The following is an 18,752-nucleotide window of genomic DNA, read 5'->3' as shown; positions in this document are numbered from 1 at the left end:
TTGATAAGTTCGTGGCCTAAGATAGACGGAGTCAATTTTAGAAAACCTAGTACATTTATTTTTCAACATAGTCCCCTCCTACATTTACACACTTAGTCCAGCGGTCGTGGAGCATATGGATCTTGGATCTCCAGAAAGTGTCCACAGCATGGGTGATTGATAAGTTTGTGGCCTAAGCTAAAAAGAGATGAGTTACACAGCTCTCATTACATGCACATGCAGTTCAACTCTTTGAGTGATTATGCAGAAAGCTTGAAGTTAATAACTCATCAGGAGTGACTGATAAGTTCGTGACCTAAGGTAGAAGGGGATGAGTTATACAGCTCTCGTTACATATACATGCAGTTCAACTGCATGTGAATGTAATGAGAGCTGTATAACTCAACTCCTTTTACCTTAGGCCACGTTATCAATCGCTCCTGCTGTGGACACTTTCTGGAGGTCCAAGATCCGTATGCTCCACGACTACTGGACTAAGTGTGTAAGTGTAGGAGGGGACTATGTTGAAAAATAAATGTGCTAGGTTTTCTAAAATTGACTCCTTCTACCTTAGGCCATGAACTTATCAACCACCCCTTGTAATGACATTGCTACTGTGGCAATGATTGTGGAAGATCAACTCGTCTTTTTTTTGCCCTGAGAACTCACAAGCATGCTTTGCAACCATTTGATTATTTTTGAACTGATGTAAATGTTATTGAAGCTTATACAATGGTTACCTTGAGCACAGCAAAGACACAATAATAGAAAAAGAATGAACAGCCAAATCATTTGTTCTTTAGTGAAGCTTAAGGACATCAAAAGAACTTGTACTCTGAATAGTAACATTCACCTAAACTGGCAGGCACATCTTTGATTAGTTGTGTATTTACTCAAAAGCAGTATTGCCTAGAGAATTTTCAATTACATTTTCCTTAATGCCTTCTGACTTGCATGGTAACTGTTAGTAAAATTGAAAGGAATAAATGGAAATTAATATTTCTTTTATTATCTCTAGGAAACATTCAGAGATATCTTCAGAGAAAGAGAAATACAATGGGGTATATAGTAAGGCTTCAGTTCAATTACGGAGCAGATTTTAAATATAAGTCCAAACTTGTTAGTCCTTGAACAGTGATGAGACTGAGTTCTCACAAAAAGACTTCCTTTGGCTCCTTGAAACTGCAACACTCAAAGTATTCTCATGTCAGGCTGCTGAACTAGTAGGGTGTGAGGGCACTAAACAGGAACATGAGCCTACCAAGTGATTCTACTAAATATTAGCATCAACAACAACTCTCCCTATATCCTCATATCCCTCATGGACATATATTAGGTTTGGATTCATCTATTTATCAGATATACATTGAAACATACAGTGAAATGCACTGTTTGCATTAACAACCAACAAAACCTAAGGATGTGCTGGGGGCAGCCCACAAGTGTCACTACACATTTCAGTGCCAACATAGCATGCCTATAATGTTCAGAAAAGCAACACAAACAACAGCAACAACAGAACGACAACAAAACAAGCCCATTTCCTCCCTCCCACCCACCACTCTCATACAGAAACAGGTCACCTCTGGAACTCCAACCTCCAGTGGACTTGTGGACTCACAGACAACAGGCCTTTGACTTCCCCAATAGACTCACAGACCCACCCTGTGGCCATTGAGCCCCGACTTCCAGGTTCATCGACTTTGTCCTTTAACTTTGGGTTTGGTTTTTCGGTGTCGACCCTAGGACTCCGCTAATGATGACAGCCTAAACTCCAGACTTGCTGACCTAGGGGGTCACTGGACTTCATGCCTCCTATCCTGGGACTTGCTGACCTGGGGTGAATCACTGACTAGCCCTCATCCTCACTGGCCTCCGCCCACCGCGCTTGCCATACATCCACAGATGTCCTTTCTAGCAAGTCCACATTGCTGGCCTTGGAACGTGGAGTGAGGGCCTTGACTTCAGCCTGACCTCTAACTCATCCACATCCCTATCCCTAACTCCCCCCCCCCCACACCCTCAAAAACCATTACTACAAACCTAAAATATACAACCAAGTCTGAGCCGTGACCTTGGCATCTTGACCAGAAGAGTTCTTGCTGTTTTCGGTCTGCCACGTCCTTCTTGCACCTCACCTTTATCTATCTCTCAGTGACAGCCCTTTCATCTCCCATTCTTTGACTAAAATCTGTGTTTGACCTTACTGTTTGTAGGCCTCCTGCAGATGTCTGATTTATTCAGGTGTATGGGGAGCGATAGCAATTGTATCATGAAGTTGAGCCTTTATGAGCCATTTAATCTGAGAAAGGGAAAATAACCATTAATGGCAATCCTTGAAAATCTATATCAGCAGAGAGCTGCAGTTAATTGAGATAAATTAAGCATCATTAATGACAAGTGTTCAATTCTGAAAAAACTGGTTGGCAGATTGAACAGCACTGTAAACTCTATTTCTGACAGTAGTAGTTTACCATATTGATGCATGGCGTCTGCTAGCAGTTTTTGCTTTCCTCCTTAGTTGTGATGTGTGAGCCTCAGACAAGTGGACCAGTGTTTTCAATTCACACTTTATCACCAGCAGCAGATCAGTTGGTTTTATGAATTGATGGAATAATTAATGGTGGAAGTCTGCAGAAAAAAGGTAAAAAAATTATATTAGAAATCTTGTCTTGGACAGTGATAGATAATGCTGAAGGCAAGATTACGTATCTTTATCTTTCCTATTTTATATGAAACATCCTTGTTATGCATAATCGCTAAGAAAGTGGTTTGACAGGCAATCAATTCACACACCTTTAAATCTTTCTTCCTTTAGTCATCTGTAGGAAAATATAGCCACTTTTCTTTCTGCAGAGCAAATTCTAATTCCCCCCAGTGATAAGAACTTAGAAAGCTGGCTTCAGGATCAACATTATGTATTTATTTCACATTTGATAAGATCATGGCTGAGTTGATCTTGGCATCAATTTCATTTGCCTGCCTGTTTCCTGTTGGTACCTTTTTGTGTGGGAGAGAATCCAAGGACATTTATCTGCCTAATTGCCAACAAAACCAGAACATATGAGCATTGTTCAGTCAAAAGTGATGATAACCTTGTAGTGATACTTAGTGAACAACTTGCCACCCTAATAATTTTACAGGGTAATCTGCCTGCACAGAAGAAAGCAAATTTCTTTTTCATGATCTAAGTGCATTCAGCTATGTTTGAAAAATTATGTTGGTAGTTTTTAAATATATTGAAGGTCAAGAGTATTTTAAACTATTGAATGATGTTCAGTACTTAACAGCAGGTGAAGCCAAGATTGTAACTTTGGTTGATTAAGGCCAGAAAGATGCTACATTTGACTCACTCCAGCAAACTTTGAATTAAATGGTCAGTTTATTCTTGTATCAGATTTGGCTGTAATGAACAATTTCTGTTATTTCTTCAAAAGTCATCTTTGAATCAGGTATTTGATTAAAATTGTAAATGATATTCTAAGACTTAACTTCCAGCATTAACCCATTAGATGAAAGATATTTGTCCTATTTTTCTGAGACCCCAGCATCCTATTTATTCCCTAAATCTTTCCAGGTGAAGGTAATTGATAATCAGGGGCTTCTAAGTGACAGTGCATGCTGAGGTAACACAATCTTACCAGTTACTTTTGTGTTCCCATTTCCTGGAACTACCTCCATTCCGATAAATCAATATACCTAGGAATATTGCTTGGCCAGAAGACACAGAAATAGAGTCAAATGGCATGAAATAAAACACTTGGATTTATTTGGAGTCTATTATGGCCAGTTTTGGACATCCCGAAGTATTTTTTTGAAGTCTCTTCATTCTTTAAGTACAGGAAATGCAAACAGGAAATTTGTGTGCAACAAGCTTCCATAAATGATGACATAATATGATCAAGTTATGTGTATTTTTGTTACTAGTTGATTATTGAACATTGTACTCACTGGAATTCAGAAGGATGAGGGAGGGATCTCATTGAAACCTTTGAAATGTTGAAAGGCCTAGACAGAGTAGATGTGAGAAGGATGTTTCCCATGCTGGGAAAATCTTGGACAAGAGGGGCGCCCTTTCAAAATGTCGATCTCCCTCTCTATCAAAGGCCTTTAGGTTCAGACCCAGAGAGTAACTGTCAAACACAGTTTACTTAAAAGTACACACGAGGAATTCTGTAGATGCTGGAAATTCAAGCAACACACATCAAAGTTCTTGACAAAGGGTCTCAGCCTGAAACGTCGACTGTACCTCTTCCTAGAGATGCTGCCTGGCCTGCTGCGTTCACCAGCAACTTTGATGTGTGTTGCTTACTTAAAAGTACATACTGTTTATTAGCAAGCTTGCATTCTCAGTTTGCAACACAGAGTCTCTGCTCACCAAGCTTGAGAAAACCTGCAGCCAAGTGAGCCCAGAATACTGTTTGGAGCTGCAGATATACATTGTTATCACATATTTTGATATGGGTAGACTGAGAAGCTTCTCATGGAACAAACTCTTCTTTGGTCATACATTATTCTCACAGCACGACTTGTCAAACAGCCAATAAGTGAATTAGGTTTTAGCCCTTTTAATTCTGTATATAATTCCTCATTCCCTCCATTTGTCATTCTGTGACAACTGGATAATCAATGTCAGAGTTGTTGTATATCTTAATTTTCAAACTCATGTAAGAAGGGTAGATAGTAACCCATGGGATAGGCCGAAGGGCCTTCCGTGTCATCGTAGTCTCCATCCTCATCATTTGTACCTCGGTCTCTCTGAGGTCCCCTTTCTTCTAGGAGGACTCTTTGTATAAATATCCCAGTGGGTGTAGGGCAAAAGTAGCGGCTGACAAGGGGCCATAAATACCGAAAGAGTGCAACAAGTATGAGTACTCCTGAGTTGATGATAGCATATTGTAGCAGTATACCGCTTCATCCTGTGAAGATGCCACTGAAAGGCCACAATCCTTCTTTTAAGCTAAAGCCATATAGGTTTCCGGATTTTACTTACTCCTTTCGAATGTGAACGGAGAAAGAGGTAATGTTCTCTGATTCACCTGGGATATAGGTGCAGCACTCTTGACCTATAACGGCACATGCACCTCCTTTTCCAGCCAGAAGAAAATTGAGGGCCATTCGGTTCTGTTAAACAGTCTGTTGTAGTGCTATCATTTCAGCGGTGATGGCCCTAACCTGATCCTGGATGCCACCCGTGGCCTTAGTGGTACTAATGGCCATCTCCTCCAAAACTACAGCCAGGTTGATGATTTCCCTTGAATTGTGGGCTGCCCCGCAGAAGGGAAAAGCTATCATCCAGAAGTGCTCCAGTTGTGAGATTCCTCGCTTTTGCCATAGGAGGGAAGGGTGCTGGTCCAGGGTTTTCAGCATTCGCATGTGGGGTACAGGGTAAGCCAGGAGGCAGTATCCCATCCAATTTCTGCCCTCTTGTTGGGTGTCCCATTGGTTAGCTGTCTCTCCTGGGAGCCACAAGAAGGCCCTTTCCCTGCAAAGCCATTGAGTTCCATTCAGGGGGCACGGTGGTTTGGCTGTTGTATAAATGGCACAGGTGCTATTGCCCAGAAACTAAGTCCCCTTACCTTTGAAATTACAGTAACAGATAGTATTTGCTGGTTGGTCAGATCTGACAATGGTGGAGGGCCATGATGCCTGACCTCCCTGTTGGATGACTTTTTCTGGGGAACGAATGTACCAGCAATCAAAGCAGTGGCACCCATAGCCTCCAGTCACATCACTGGTGCAATTTTGAGCCTCGCTAGTCTGAGTGTCACGAGGAAAGGCCTGGACTGACCGTTGTTCACTGCTGTTCAGCTGAATGGCTATTAAGGGAACCGCTATCTTCCCATGGGGAGGAATTGTTGCACATACCCAGCATGCAGATGAGACAGCTTTCCCAGCGTAACTATAGCATAGCAACAGGAAGGTGCTTGGCTTGGTTACTACAATACAAGTGCTTAAAATTACAAGTATAGGCAGTAATAACTTCGTCATGAATGCATACTTTTGACATGTACTAGATACGTCCATTTCGGAGGTACTTGTAGCTTGAGTGCCGTCGGAGTGGTCAGTAACACTTGGTGGGGTCCTTTCCAGTGAGGCTCAAGCTTCTTTCTGAGATGGTTCTTTACGAGAACAAAGTTTCTTGGGTTGACTCGATGTTCATTTTCCAGTTTCACTCCTTCCTGGTGTGTCCCCTTCACCTGCGAATGCAAGACCTGGAGAGATTTGGTTAGTGCCAGGAGACATCCTATAATTTCACTCGACATTTGATTTGGGTCTATCTCAGGTAATTTTGGGGTCAGCAGGGTAGCCTTCCAGGGGGTTCTTAACAGTCTACCATATACTATCTCGGCCACCGACAGACCATGTTTGGTCTGATAACGAGTTCTCATTTGGAATGAGACTATTGGTAGCACTTTGAGCCATTTTTGACCAGTTTCTTGTCCTAGTTTAGCCAAGTTGTTTTTCAGTATCCCGTTAGCCTTTTCAATCAGGCCGGTGGCCTGAGCTTTGCGGGGGCAATGGAATGTCTGTTTAATCTCCAGAGCCTGGCATAGTTGGGTATTAATCTCACCCACAAAATGAGGGCCATTGTCAGATACAACTTGCTCCGGTACCCGAAGCAGGGACTGATTTCTTTCAACAAAATACGCACCACAGTATCGGCTTTGTTATCCGTGTTAGGATATGCTTCAATCCATCTGCTAAAAACATCAAGAATTACAAGACAATATTTATAACAGTGCACACCTGGTAATTCGATAAAATCGATTTGTAGTTGGCAGAAAGAGTATCTTGACAACAGGGTATAGCCCTTTGGGCATGGGGTGCCTCTTCCTGGATTATGTTCTTGGTGTATCAGACATCATCTAGCAACATTCTCTGCTACTTTCTCCAGGACCGGGCTCCACCACGATTCCAAACATTGCCTTGCCATTCCCTCCTTGCCAAGGTGAGTGCTGGTATGTACAAGATCTACAATGTAGCCCAGTATAGTTTCAGGTACGCAGAACTGACAGGCAGGAGTAAGCCAGAGGTCCTCGGTCGGTGAGCAAAAACCATCCAGCCAATTTCCAGGTGGTTTTCTCTTTTTCAGAGGCTTCCCCTTCTAAAACACGCACATCCTCAATTCCAGGCATACCCTTTGATTCGGAAACAGGGGATTCAGTTTTTCCCAGGCGATTCGTCATTTGGAGAACAATCAGTGCTCCAGTAAGGGCAGCTTGTTTCACAGCCGAGTCAGCTCTGTTGTTTCCTCGGTCAGTCTCAGTCGTACCTTCAGTGTGTGCAGAGCATTTAATAATGGCCAAGTGTGAAGGAAGACAGATGGCAGACCAAAGGCTGTCGATGTAAATTTTATTAGTAATGGACATACTAGAGGAGGTGACGTAACCCCTAGCTTTCCAAAGGCTGTCGATGTAAATTTTATTAGTAATGGACATACTAGAGGAGGTGACGTAACCCCTAGCTTTCCAAAGGCTGTTGATGTAAATTTTATTAGTGATGGGCATACCAGAGGAGGTGAAGTAACTCCTAGCTTTCCAAAGTTGGCCGAAGTCATGAGCGACTCCAAAGGCATACCTAGAGTTCGTACAAATATTGGCCGATTTCTAAGTGGCTAGAATGCATGTTCCAGTGATCGCAAAGGGTTCAGCTTGCTGCGCCAAGTGAGGAGAAAGAAAGGAAGTGGACTCCACAGTTTCTATGTTGGAAACAACAGCATAGCCTGCACGGCGCTGGCCTTGGTTGTCTATAAAGGAGCTCCCAGTTGCCATGTCGGAGCCGAGTGGTGAATTGTGTCTGATCAGTAGGAGTAAGGGTGGCCATAGCCAGAGGGAACAAATGTCGAGAGTTAGCGGAATAAATAGTCAGGACATCTCTTAAATAACTACAGAACCCATGAGGGTCGACCTATTTGTCAGGGGTGGCATTCAGTACACCACAGAGTTTGGAAGGGGTCCAGGGCTTACGGATTTACATGGCAGGTGCTTATCCTGCTACTCCGGCTAGTGGGTTACAAATGGTGCTCATGGGCAATTGATGCTGAATCTGTATAGGTCCCGGTAAAACCAATGGCCCTTGTTCAGGGGTCCAATTCAGGAGAGGTCCAGTCTGACTGTGTGCAGGCAGATATGGTTATTGGGCTTCCCAACTGTCCTGGAGGAACTACATTGGTCAGTGGCGATGCATTGACTATTGAGTTAGTGACTGAGGCATCAGGGTGAGAGCATGTGGGGGTGGGGAATCTTACCGTGGTAAAATGGGCACCGATGCAGCTGTGGATAGTATGGTGGGGTTTTTAGGTCGTGTTACCCATTCCCAATCATCATCAGTATCGTTTGGGGAATCTGTTGGTATGTCTGGATGGAGGCGGGGTACCCCAGAATTATTTTTATTTTCTGTTTCCCTTTATTTGTTCTTCCATGGCCAGTATATTTTGTCTCTGATATGATTTCTTTCCCTGTCTACTTTGTCTGTTTCTGTCCCTTATCTCATTCTTCACATATCTCTCTCAACTCTTGCCAACTGCTAGGATTGCCTCCTTTATCATGTACGTCTATCCCTCTTCGCTTAGTGTTATCGGTCCAACAGCTTAATTTATATCTGTTCCTTATCGCCATAGACCAATCAGGTGACCATACTCTTTCCCTGCCTTCCCTTTCCATATTAAATTTAAATCAAATGTACCTCCTGCAGGCCAATTGTCTTTTCCCAAATGTTTAGACAATTGGAATGACATTTGTCTCAGTTTTTTTCATTGTCTAGTTATTTGTCTATTATTTTCTGTAGCGGACTACTCCCCCCCTCCCCCCCGCCTTTTGTCTAAGCGTGCAACCATCATATTCCGGGGACTCGAACTGCCCGTATAGGTGTCCCCCGCTTTTCAAACGTTCGCTTTACGAAACCTCACTGTTACGAAAGACCTACATTATTACCCTACTTTCGCTTTCAGAAGGTGTTTTCACTGTTACGAAAAAAAATTCAGCGCGCGGTAAAAGGCAGCCCCGAGCAGCCATCTCCCCCGGATTCTCGCCAGCATTGCTTAAACATGAGCCTGTGAGCAGCCGTTTGCAAGATGAGTTCTATGGTATCGGAAAAAACCTGAAAGAGCTCGTAAGGGTGTTACACTTACGGTAAAACTAGACATAATTAAGCGTTTCGTTCGTGGTGAACGAAGTAAGGACAACGTGAGTTTGGCTTGTGGAAGTTGACGAAGATGATGTTGAAGAGGTTTTGGCATCCCATCACCAAGAACTGACAGATGAAAAGCTGATGCAATTGGAAGAGAAAAGGTTAACAATCGAAACCGAATGAGTAATGATAAAGTACGGCTTTAATTTTGAAAGGGTATGTCGGTTTAGGGGATATTTGCAGGATGGTTTGAGCCCTTATTAAAGAACTATATGATAGAAAAATGCGCGAGGCTCAGCAGTCAAGCAAGCCTTCCACATTAGCCACAGCAGACGACAAACCTCGACCTTCGACATCGGGGCGGGCAGTCATAGGAGAAGATGAGCTGCCTGCTCTAACGGAAATAGGAGACGAGTGTCCCACCACCCCAACCCCCAGGCCACGGACAGATACCAATTCGCGGAGAATGCAAAGGTAGGTGGGAGGCACACAGCACATCCTTAAGAAAAAAGCCGGAATAAGCATGCTAATTAATTAGGTGCCGCCGACACGTAATTTTCGGCCCAGATCACAGACGACGCAATCGGAAATTGGCACTGATCTGGGCCGACAATTACGGGCGGCACCTAATTAATTAGCATGTTTGTTTTGGCTGTTTTCTTAAAGATGTGCTATGTACCTCCCGGCTACCACTGGACCCCTGTGTTCTTCGCGGCAATGTGTCGCTCAGCGGCCTGGAGGGTGGGGGGCCACTGCACCACCCAAACTCCGACGACTCAGTCTAACACACCATCATCAGTGTGCTCGGCGCTGTCCCAATTCCTGGAAGTGATACTACACTGTGCATACATTATTTCTACTTTATATCGGCTGTGTATTTTTAAGTGTTATTTGGTATGATTTGGCAGCTTCATAGCTTAAAGGTTACTGGGGAGAGTGTTTCTGCCATGTCTTTGCCAACAGCGCTTGTGTGAGATTTTCTGCCGACGGCGCTTGCGTGAGATTTTCGCTCCGGAGAACAGTTCAGTAATGATTGTGGAAAAGTATTTCTACTTTATATAGGCTGTGTATTTATCTTATCATTCCTGCTTTTACTATATGTTACTGTTATTTTAGGTTTTATGTGTTACTTGGCATGATTTAGTAGGTTATTTTTGGGTCTGCGAACGCTCACAAAATTTTCCCATATAAATAAATGGTAATTGCTTCTTCGCTTTACGACATTTCGGCTTACGAACCGTTTCATAGGAATGCTCTACCTTCGGATGACGGGGGAAACCTGTATTAACTTACTATTCCGAGGGATTCAAATCGCCTGTCTTCTTTTACTATTCCCTTTGGGTTCTGTCAGTGGATTTTCCCCACCAAAATTAGAGAACAAACAGAGACGTCAGAGAGCAGAGAGGAACCAAGGTTAAGGCTTACCCTGTGGGCCCATTCGTCTCTGATTCACCCCAACAGTCCGTCCGTCCACTTATTCAATTTTGGCGAGGGGTCTACCACATATTGGGACCCTGCTCGCAGTGCCAAGATGTCGATCTGCCTCTCTACCAGAGGCCTTTAGGTTCAGACCCAAGGAATAACTGTCAAACGCAGTTTACTTAAAAGTACATACTGTTTATCAGCAAACTTCCATTCTCAGTTGGTAACACAGAGTCTCTGCTCACTGAGCTTGAGAAAATCTGCAGCCAAGTGAGCCCAGAATACTGTTTGGTGTTTGATGTTGCTGCTGAGCTAGGTGGGATTGTAAGTATGGAGAAGAATGTGAAAAGGTTTCAAATGGGAGTAGACAAGTTGAATAAAGGAACACAAAAGAGAAGGCAGAATATTTCTTTTAAAATAGTGAGAGATTAGGTGGTGTTTATGTTCAAAGGGACTTGAGTCTGCTTTTACACAAGTGACTGAAAACCAGCATGCAGCTGGAATAAGTGATTTGGATGACAAGTGGCATATTAACCTTTAAAATGAAAGACTTTAAATACACAAGCTTTACTGCAATTGTATGAGGCCTTGGTGACAGCGTTATCAGGGCTATTGTGTACAATTGTGCTCTCCTTGCTTTTAAAAAAGGATAGGTGAGAAGAGGAAATATTCACTAGCAAAGTGAATGTTCCAAGGATGCTGGGTGAGTAGATTAAACCTGTATTCTCAAATGTTTAGGAAAATGAAAGGTTATCTTAATGAAATTTGTGAAAAGAAATCATGCAGAGCTTGACAGGCTGGATGTAGAGAGGATATTCCCAGATTTGGGAACAGCTTCTTTCCAACTGTGATAAGACTGCTGAACAGATCCTGACCTGTATCTGGGCCGTACCCTCCAAATATCCGGATCTGCCTCTCGTTTTTTTTTTTTTGCATTACCTTACTTTCCATTTTTCTATTTATGATTTATAATTTAAATTTTTAATATTTACTATCGATTTGTAATCCGGGGAGCGGGAAGCGCAGAATCAGACATCGCTGTGATGATTGTACGTTCTAGTATCAGTTGTTTGGCGACAATAAAGTATAAAGTATTTCCCTGACTGAAGTCTTCACCAAGGGCCAATCTCAGAATAAGGAATAGTTTGTTTAAAACTAGGATGAGGAGAAATACCTTCATTCAGAGGGTGGTAAATTTCTGGAATTCTTAACCCTGGATGGTTATGGAGGCTCAATGAATTCATTTGAAATGGAGATCAACAAGTTTCTATATATTTAGAGAATAAAGGGATATTGGGATGTTGGGCAAGTTTTAGGAAGTGGCACTAAAGATTAGCTACAAGGGGTGATAGATAAGGTAGAAGGAGTCAATTTTAGAAAACCTAACACATTTATTTTTCCTACACTTACACACTTAGGCCAGCGGTCGTGGAGCATACGGATCGCTTCTTTGTAGAAGTCGGACCTCCAGAAGCGGTCCACAGCAGAGATGATTGATAAGTTCATGGCCTAAGGTGGAAGGAGATGAGTTATTAACTTCAAACTTTCTGGATTTTCACAGAGTTGAACTGCACGTGCATGTAACAAGGGCTGTATAACTCATCTCCTTCTACCTAAGGCCACAAACTTATCAATCACCTCTGCTGTAGACCACCTGGAGGTCCAAGACACTCTCGTTACATGCACGTGCAGTTCAACTCTTTGAGTGATAATGCAGAAAGTTTGAAGTTAGTAACTCATCTCCTTCTACCTTGGGCCACAAACTTATCAATCACCCCTCATATGATTCTAGTGATTGACCATGCAGGCTTGAAGATCTGATCATCTTGACCAACTGCTACTACATTAGTTCTTGTAGAAGTTCACCATTGATTCTTGGAGCAGTGGCTTTGTTGTCACTGTTGTTTAAGGTCAGACTGACTGACGTAACAGTCAGTAATCAATCCAACAGTTAATCATCCTATCATGACACATGTAATATAGATATCCTTGCAGTGAGACAAAATGTTGGTTATGGTCAGACTTCTTTTCAAGCATTCTGTCCAGTGCACGATCTTAACAACAATATGGTGGGTGAAAGGAACATAGGGGATCCAGTTTGCTTATTGGATTTTTCATTGCTGACTCCAAGTAAGGGGGAGAACATATTAAGCAGAGACAGGCAGTCATTATCTGCTGGAAAAAAAGCACTTTGGAAAACGCTTTAACTATGATACCATCCTTGGCATCATTGACTTTAACTCCACCCCACAGTAAACTAGCTGGTTCATTAGACCAGCTAAAAGACGATACAGCCATATGTCTATGAAAAAATAAGGCCTTGGGAGCATAAAATATTGTTAATTAAATTTTGAAACTTAGTGGAGAAGAACTTTAGTCTCTCACTCTCAATCGCTCACAAATTTATCACCCTCCTCTGGGAATAGGAGGGCATGCTGGAGGACCTCAGAAATGCGAGAATCTTAACAGTGTGAAGAAAGGAGATACATCTAGTTATGGAATTTACAGAGTGATACCCCTACTGTCTGCAAAGGGCAATGTCATCATCAGTGTCTCCCTCACCACTGTTTTACTGCGACCAAAGAGTTGCTCATCGAATTGCGACTCTCAATGAACATGATCTTTCCTGCAGACAATTTGAGATTTTTGAATTTTTATCTGACACAAGTGCGATACCAAATGACTAATGTGATTTTAATGACAGCACATATGATCGTTCCTCATTTCAAAAAAAAACAGTGAGGCAAAGCTTAGTAATTATAAATCTGTGAAGCTAACGTCAGTGGCAAAGAAGATACTGGATGAAAGAGGATTAATGATCACTTGGAAAATCAAGGACTAGTCAGAGGTAGCCAGCTTGGATTTGCTAAAGGCAGATCTCAATTTAAGACCATAAGATATAGGAGCAGAAGTAGGCCATCTGGCCCAGCGAGTCTGCTCCACCATTTAATCATGGGCTGATCCAATTCTTCCAGTCATCCCCAATCCCCTGCCTTCTCCCCATACCATTTGATGCCCTGGCTAATCAAGAACCTATCTATCTCTGCCTTAAATGCACCCAATGACTTTGTCTCCATGTTGCTGTTCTAAATGGGCGTCCTTCAATCCTGAAGTCGTGCCCTTTTGTTCTAGACTCACCTACCATGGGATGTAACTTGCTATATCTAATCTGTTCAGGCCTTTTAGCATTCAGAATGTTTCTATGAGATCCCCGCTCATTCTCCTGAACTCCAGGGAATATAGCCCAAGAGCTGCCAGAGGTTACTCATACAGTAACCCTTTCATTCCTGGAATCTTTCTTGTGAATCTTCTCTGAACCTTCTCCAATGCCAGTATATCCCTTCTAAAATAAGGAGCCCAAAACTGCACACAATACTCTGCGTGGTCTCACGAGTGCCTTATATAGCCTCAATATCACATTCCTAATGCCAACATTGTATTTGCCTTCTTCACCACCGACTCAACCTGGAGGTTAACCTTTAGGGTATCCTGCACAAGGACTCCCAAGTCCCTTTGCATCTCTGCATTTTGAATTCTCTCCCCATCTATATAATAGTCTGGCCGTTTATTTCTTCCACCAAAGTGCAGGACCATACACTTTCCAACATTGTATTTCATTTGCCACTTCTTTGCCCATTCACCTAAACTATCTAAGTCTCTCTGCAGGCCCTCTGTTTCCTCAACACTACCCGCTCCTCCACCTATCTTAGTATCATCGGCAAATTTAGCCACAAATCCATTAATCCCATAGTCCGAATCATTGACATACATCGTAAAAAGCAGCAGTCCCAACACCAACCCCTCTGGAACTCCACTGGTAGCCAGCAGCCAGCCAGAATAGGATCCCTATATACCCATTCTCTGTTCTCTGCCGATCAGCCAATGCTCCACCCATGCTAGTAACTTCCCTGTAATTCTATGGGCTCTTATCTTGCTAAGCAGCCTGATTTGACTGAGTTCTTTGAAGAAATAACAATATGATCAGTGAGGTTGGGGTAGTAGATGCAATTTACATGGATATTAGTAAGACCCTTGACAAAGTATGATAAGGGAGACTTGTTTAAAACATTTAATGCCCATGGGATCCAAGGCTGTTGGCAAATTAGCTTCCCAATAGGAGCCAGACAGTGATGATATAGGGTTGTTTTTGCAATTGGATACCCCTGGTTAATCTTATCTCAAGGATCAGTGCTAGGACCTTTGCTATTTGAAATATATTTGAGTGACTTGGATGGGAGATGTGATCAATAAGTTCATGGATGACACAATGATTGGAGGAGTTGTGGATGGTGTGGAAGGTAGTTTTGGGCTACAGAGTGACATTGATGTGTTGGTGAAATGGGCTGAAAGATGGGAGATGGAGTTAATCCAAACAAGTGTGGGATTATGCATTTTAGGAGCACTGAGGAAATTAGAACAAGAAGGATCAGATCTTGGGGACTTTGAGGAACTGAGGGACCTTGATATACAAGTCCTCTGATGTTTGAAAGTGACAACAAAGGAAGGTAATAAAGTTCAAGAAGGGATATGAGAACGTGCTCTTCATTTGTTGGGGCATTGGATGCAGAAATAGAGAAGCTGTGCTCCAACTTTATAAAACCTAGTTTAGATCTCTATTCAGAGATTAAGAAGAGTCATGAGTAAGTATATTAATTTATAAATATAGGTGGGATAGACTACAGGAAACGCTTTCCCATATCAGAGGTAGATAAATACAGAGGATATAATTTAGGGTAAAAGGGAGAGATTTAAATGAGGGGAACTTCTACACCCAGATAATAGTATATAGCTAGAATGCATTGAGGAATTGAAGGTAGGTTACTGATTTAAATGTCTAGATGAGCACTTTGATAATTTATGCACAGACCAGGTTCGAGGAAATCTGGTAAGAACAAGAAGGGTGCCCAATTGTTAGCATAGATGGATTGGGCTGAATGGCCTGTTTTCATTGCTGTACTGTTTTATGGTTCTGAGTGTCAGCCCAGACACTTGTCCTCAAGACTCTGAAGCAGACTTGAAACAACAACCTTTTACCTTGAGTGATTGCTACCATGTAAGTCATTTCTGATATGGGATTTGGTGGGTGCAGTTCAACTCCACATTAAAAGTTCTATTTAAATCATGTATTTTCGTAGTGGCATCAGCGTCAGACTTCGGGACGAAAGGTCCCGAGTTCGAATCCAGCTGGCTCCCCTGCACACTTTCCATCCGTGCTGGGTTACGAACTGGTGATCTCTTTGGAAACTCACCCAGCAGAAGGCAATGGCAAACCACTTCTGTAACTTGCCTCGTACGCGGTTCCCCACTACGTCAGAGACGCGTGGAGGGAAATCATCCGCTAACCAGAGAAACTCCGGATGCGACGTACCTTTCCTTTCTATTTTCTACTCAGACCTTAAGTAGACACACCACTCTGTGAGAATGATTCCTATATTGTTGTTATGGCTATATGTACAAAGTAAGAATTTTGTCAGTGCAACAGATTACATGGCATTGTTTTTGAGATTTTAAATGGATAATGACCCTCTGTCATATTGCAAATTGATAATTTTAGTAATTAATTCATGAAAATAACATTGTATTTATATTTCTTGTTATTTTATAACCATTTGCTGATCTTGATGAAAAGAGAGAGATGCCTAGCACATTAAGATTATGCTAATTTGAAGTACTGCTGGGTAAAAATATTTAAGTGAGCACCACAGTTTTTGTTCCTTTTTTATTTGAAAGACAACTGGACAAGAGTTATAATTCTGGTGCGCCAGATTACAAATCCACAGCTACACTAATGTTTTTTCTGTGTACTAAGTGCAGGTATATTCTATCAAAAAAATCAGTCACTCTGTGTATCACCAAACCAATCAGGAACCAAATGGTGTTCACTGCAGGGGTTGAAATGACAGCCCAAGCTGCTCACGTTTCCCTAATCTTTTGTTGTGAGCATGTAATGGACTGCTGCTTCTAATGAACTAGATACACAACAGACCATTGAATTTCCTTGCACTAAAAGAAGTTGATAATTTTAAAACACTCTTAGCTAAGGTGAACTTAAAGATTCATTTGAAATTTTATTTACATTTGTGAGGTTCTAAGATTGACAGTTTTTTGCATGATGCTCAAGCCAGTTAAAGTAGAATGTGAACTTTCCTTCTGTATGCTGTATGAAACAATGTTGGATTAAAATTTTGATGTAGACTTTTGACCTGAAACATTATATTTTTATTTCCTTAGCATTAAAATGGTTTGAGCTATCTTAATGTTTGGTACCAACTTCCACACATTATAAGTTATAATGCTGCTGCTGAAGTATTAAGCATTAATGAGACAAATACCACCTTGAATTCAATTAGCAAAAGTAACCTAGTGCTTTGCAAATTATAAGCCTCATCTGCTGCAATGCAAAGTACTGAGGCCAGAATCTAATTCCACTATCATCTTCTTCTGGTTTGCTGTATTTTGGTATAAAAGGAAACGTTGATCAATTAAAAATGAGTATTGATAATACTGTACTTTAATTGACAGCAGCGGAATAGCACTACATATTGTGCCAAGTGTATGAAGATAAAACAAGGGGTGGAAACTTATTGGATTTATTTATAAGCACCCAATTTACACAGGATTGTTTTGTATAATCTTGAACTTTCATTTTTTATGGTACTCTTTTACAGAACTTTGTAAAGTTTCTCCTGGAAGTCTATTCACATAAATATTCAGAAGAATCCCTTTATCTGCCATTTTAGTGATCTCTTCACAGGTGTATAATCTGTCCCAAGTTACTTAGGCTACGTCCACAATATGCTGGATAATTTTGAAAACTAAGCTTTTTCTCTTCGTTTTGACCCTCTGTCCACACTAAAATGGTGTTTTCATCCCCCGAAAACGGAGATTTTCAGAAACAGTCTTCAGAGTAAATAAATCTGAAAATGCCTAATATCCGTTGCAGTGTGAACGGGGTAACCGGAGCTTTTTAAAACCGCTGTCGTGACATGCCGCAACAGATGGTGGCAGCACGGCATTTCATTGTTTTATTATTATTATTATTATTATTATTATTACTTTATTGTCGCCAAGCAGTTGATACTAGAGCATACAATCATCATAGTGATATTTGATTCTGTTCAGAACAGACGGCAATGGGACTGAAGCCAGAAGAGTTAGAAATGTACTCACCAAATACTTTGACCCATAGCTTACTGAATAAATAAGTATACTCACTTTGTCCTGTTTTCTCTCCTTGCTTGTATGAAGGTAAGGACAGAAAACACCCTCAGCCACCTCCAGTTTAAATTCCATGCGGAATATTTTGGAGGATCAAGAACCAAGATGGTTTACCTATTTATGCAAGTACTGTACTTCTCTGACAATAGATGTGTAATAGCCTAATGTAACATTGTATGGAAATACAAGATAACACTGATGCAGACATGTTTTTATACATTTAACGAGATACTTTATTAATGCAACAGAGTTAGTCAGTTTTTCAATGTTTGTTGTCAGCCAGATCATACTGTCCGTGAACTCCCTGTCAGTTGCCTCCATACGCTCCAGTATTTGTTTTTTTTTAGTTTTAAGTCCTCCTGCATTAGAGCCAAGAGCAATTCCTTTTAACTTTTTCTACTCCATAACTGGACAAACATGCACCAAGTATACCATTTCCTCTTCACTTGTTTTCTGTGTGTCCTGCGCATGCCCAGTAGGAGGAGATTCGCCCAAATATCCATCTAATGTGGACAGAGATATTTTGAAAAATGCTTAGTGTGGACGCCTGTCGTTTTTACTCGAAACCGGCGTTTTCAAAATTATCCGGCGTAGTGTGGACGTAGCCTAAGAGACATTAGCAGTTTGCTAGTACATTGGCAGAACTCCCAAATAGAGTATTTCCAATCATTCAATTTGAGGAATTCTTAATAAAATACCCAAAATCTAAACCAAGGACTGCAAATGGAAATATGTCTTTAGCTTACTTCTGGTGATCAGCTCTGCAATGTTGCTTTTACACCTCATTTTTTATTTATCGTATGTTTGCCCTTCATCAAATTGTTGGTCCTATTGTTTGATGATGATGTCAGAGTGAAGAATATTGCCAAGCCATGACTCTACAGATTATGCTCAAGTATAATTTTGTTGTTTCTGATCCTCCAAGACATCTCATGGATACCCAAGTTAGAGCTGCTATATCTGTTCTGAATCAGTCCCTTGTAGAATCTCCCACTTTTTCT

At 41.6% G+C, this 18,752-nt stretch overlaps 1 protein-coding gene across 8 annotated transcripts in view; it reads left to right on the top strand.

Moving 5' to 3' along the window:
- The window catches only part of LOC140204170 (ecto-NOX disulfide-thiol exchanger 2-like), a 267,263-nt gene that overhangs the window by 151,824 nt on the left and 96,687 nt on the right, over positions 1-18,752 (top strand). The window contains exon 1 of one of the 8 annotated variants that reach the window (XM_072270621.1): positions 2,544-2,623. The exons of the other annotated variants lie outside the window; for them this stretch is intronic. The gene's annotated coding sequence lies outside the window, so the exon portion shown is untranslated. Of the gene's footprint in view, positions 1-2,543; positions 2,624-18,752 lie in introns of those variants that run through there. 8 annotated transcript variants of the gene reach the window in all.

This window comes from Mobula birostris, chromosome 10 (genome assembly GCF_030028105.1).
Source record: "Mobula birostris isolate sMobBir1 chromosome 10, sMobBir1.hap1, whole genome shotgun sequence".
NCBI classification, from domain to species: Eukaryota; Metazoa; Chordata; class Chondrichthyes; order Myliobatiformes; family Myliobatidae; genus Mobula; species Mobula birostris.
The sequence above is the reverse complement of the archived record's forward strand: the minus strand, read 5'-3'. Positions and strand labels throughout refer to the sequence as shown.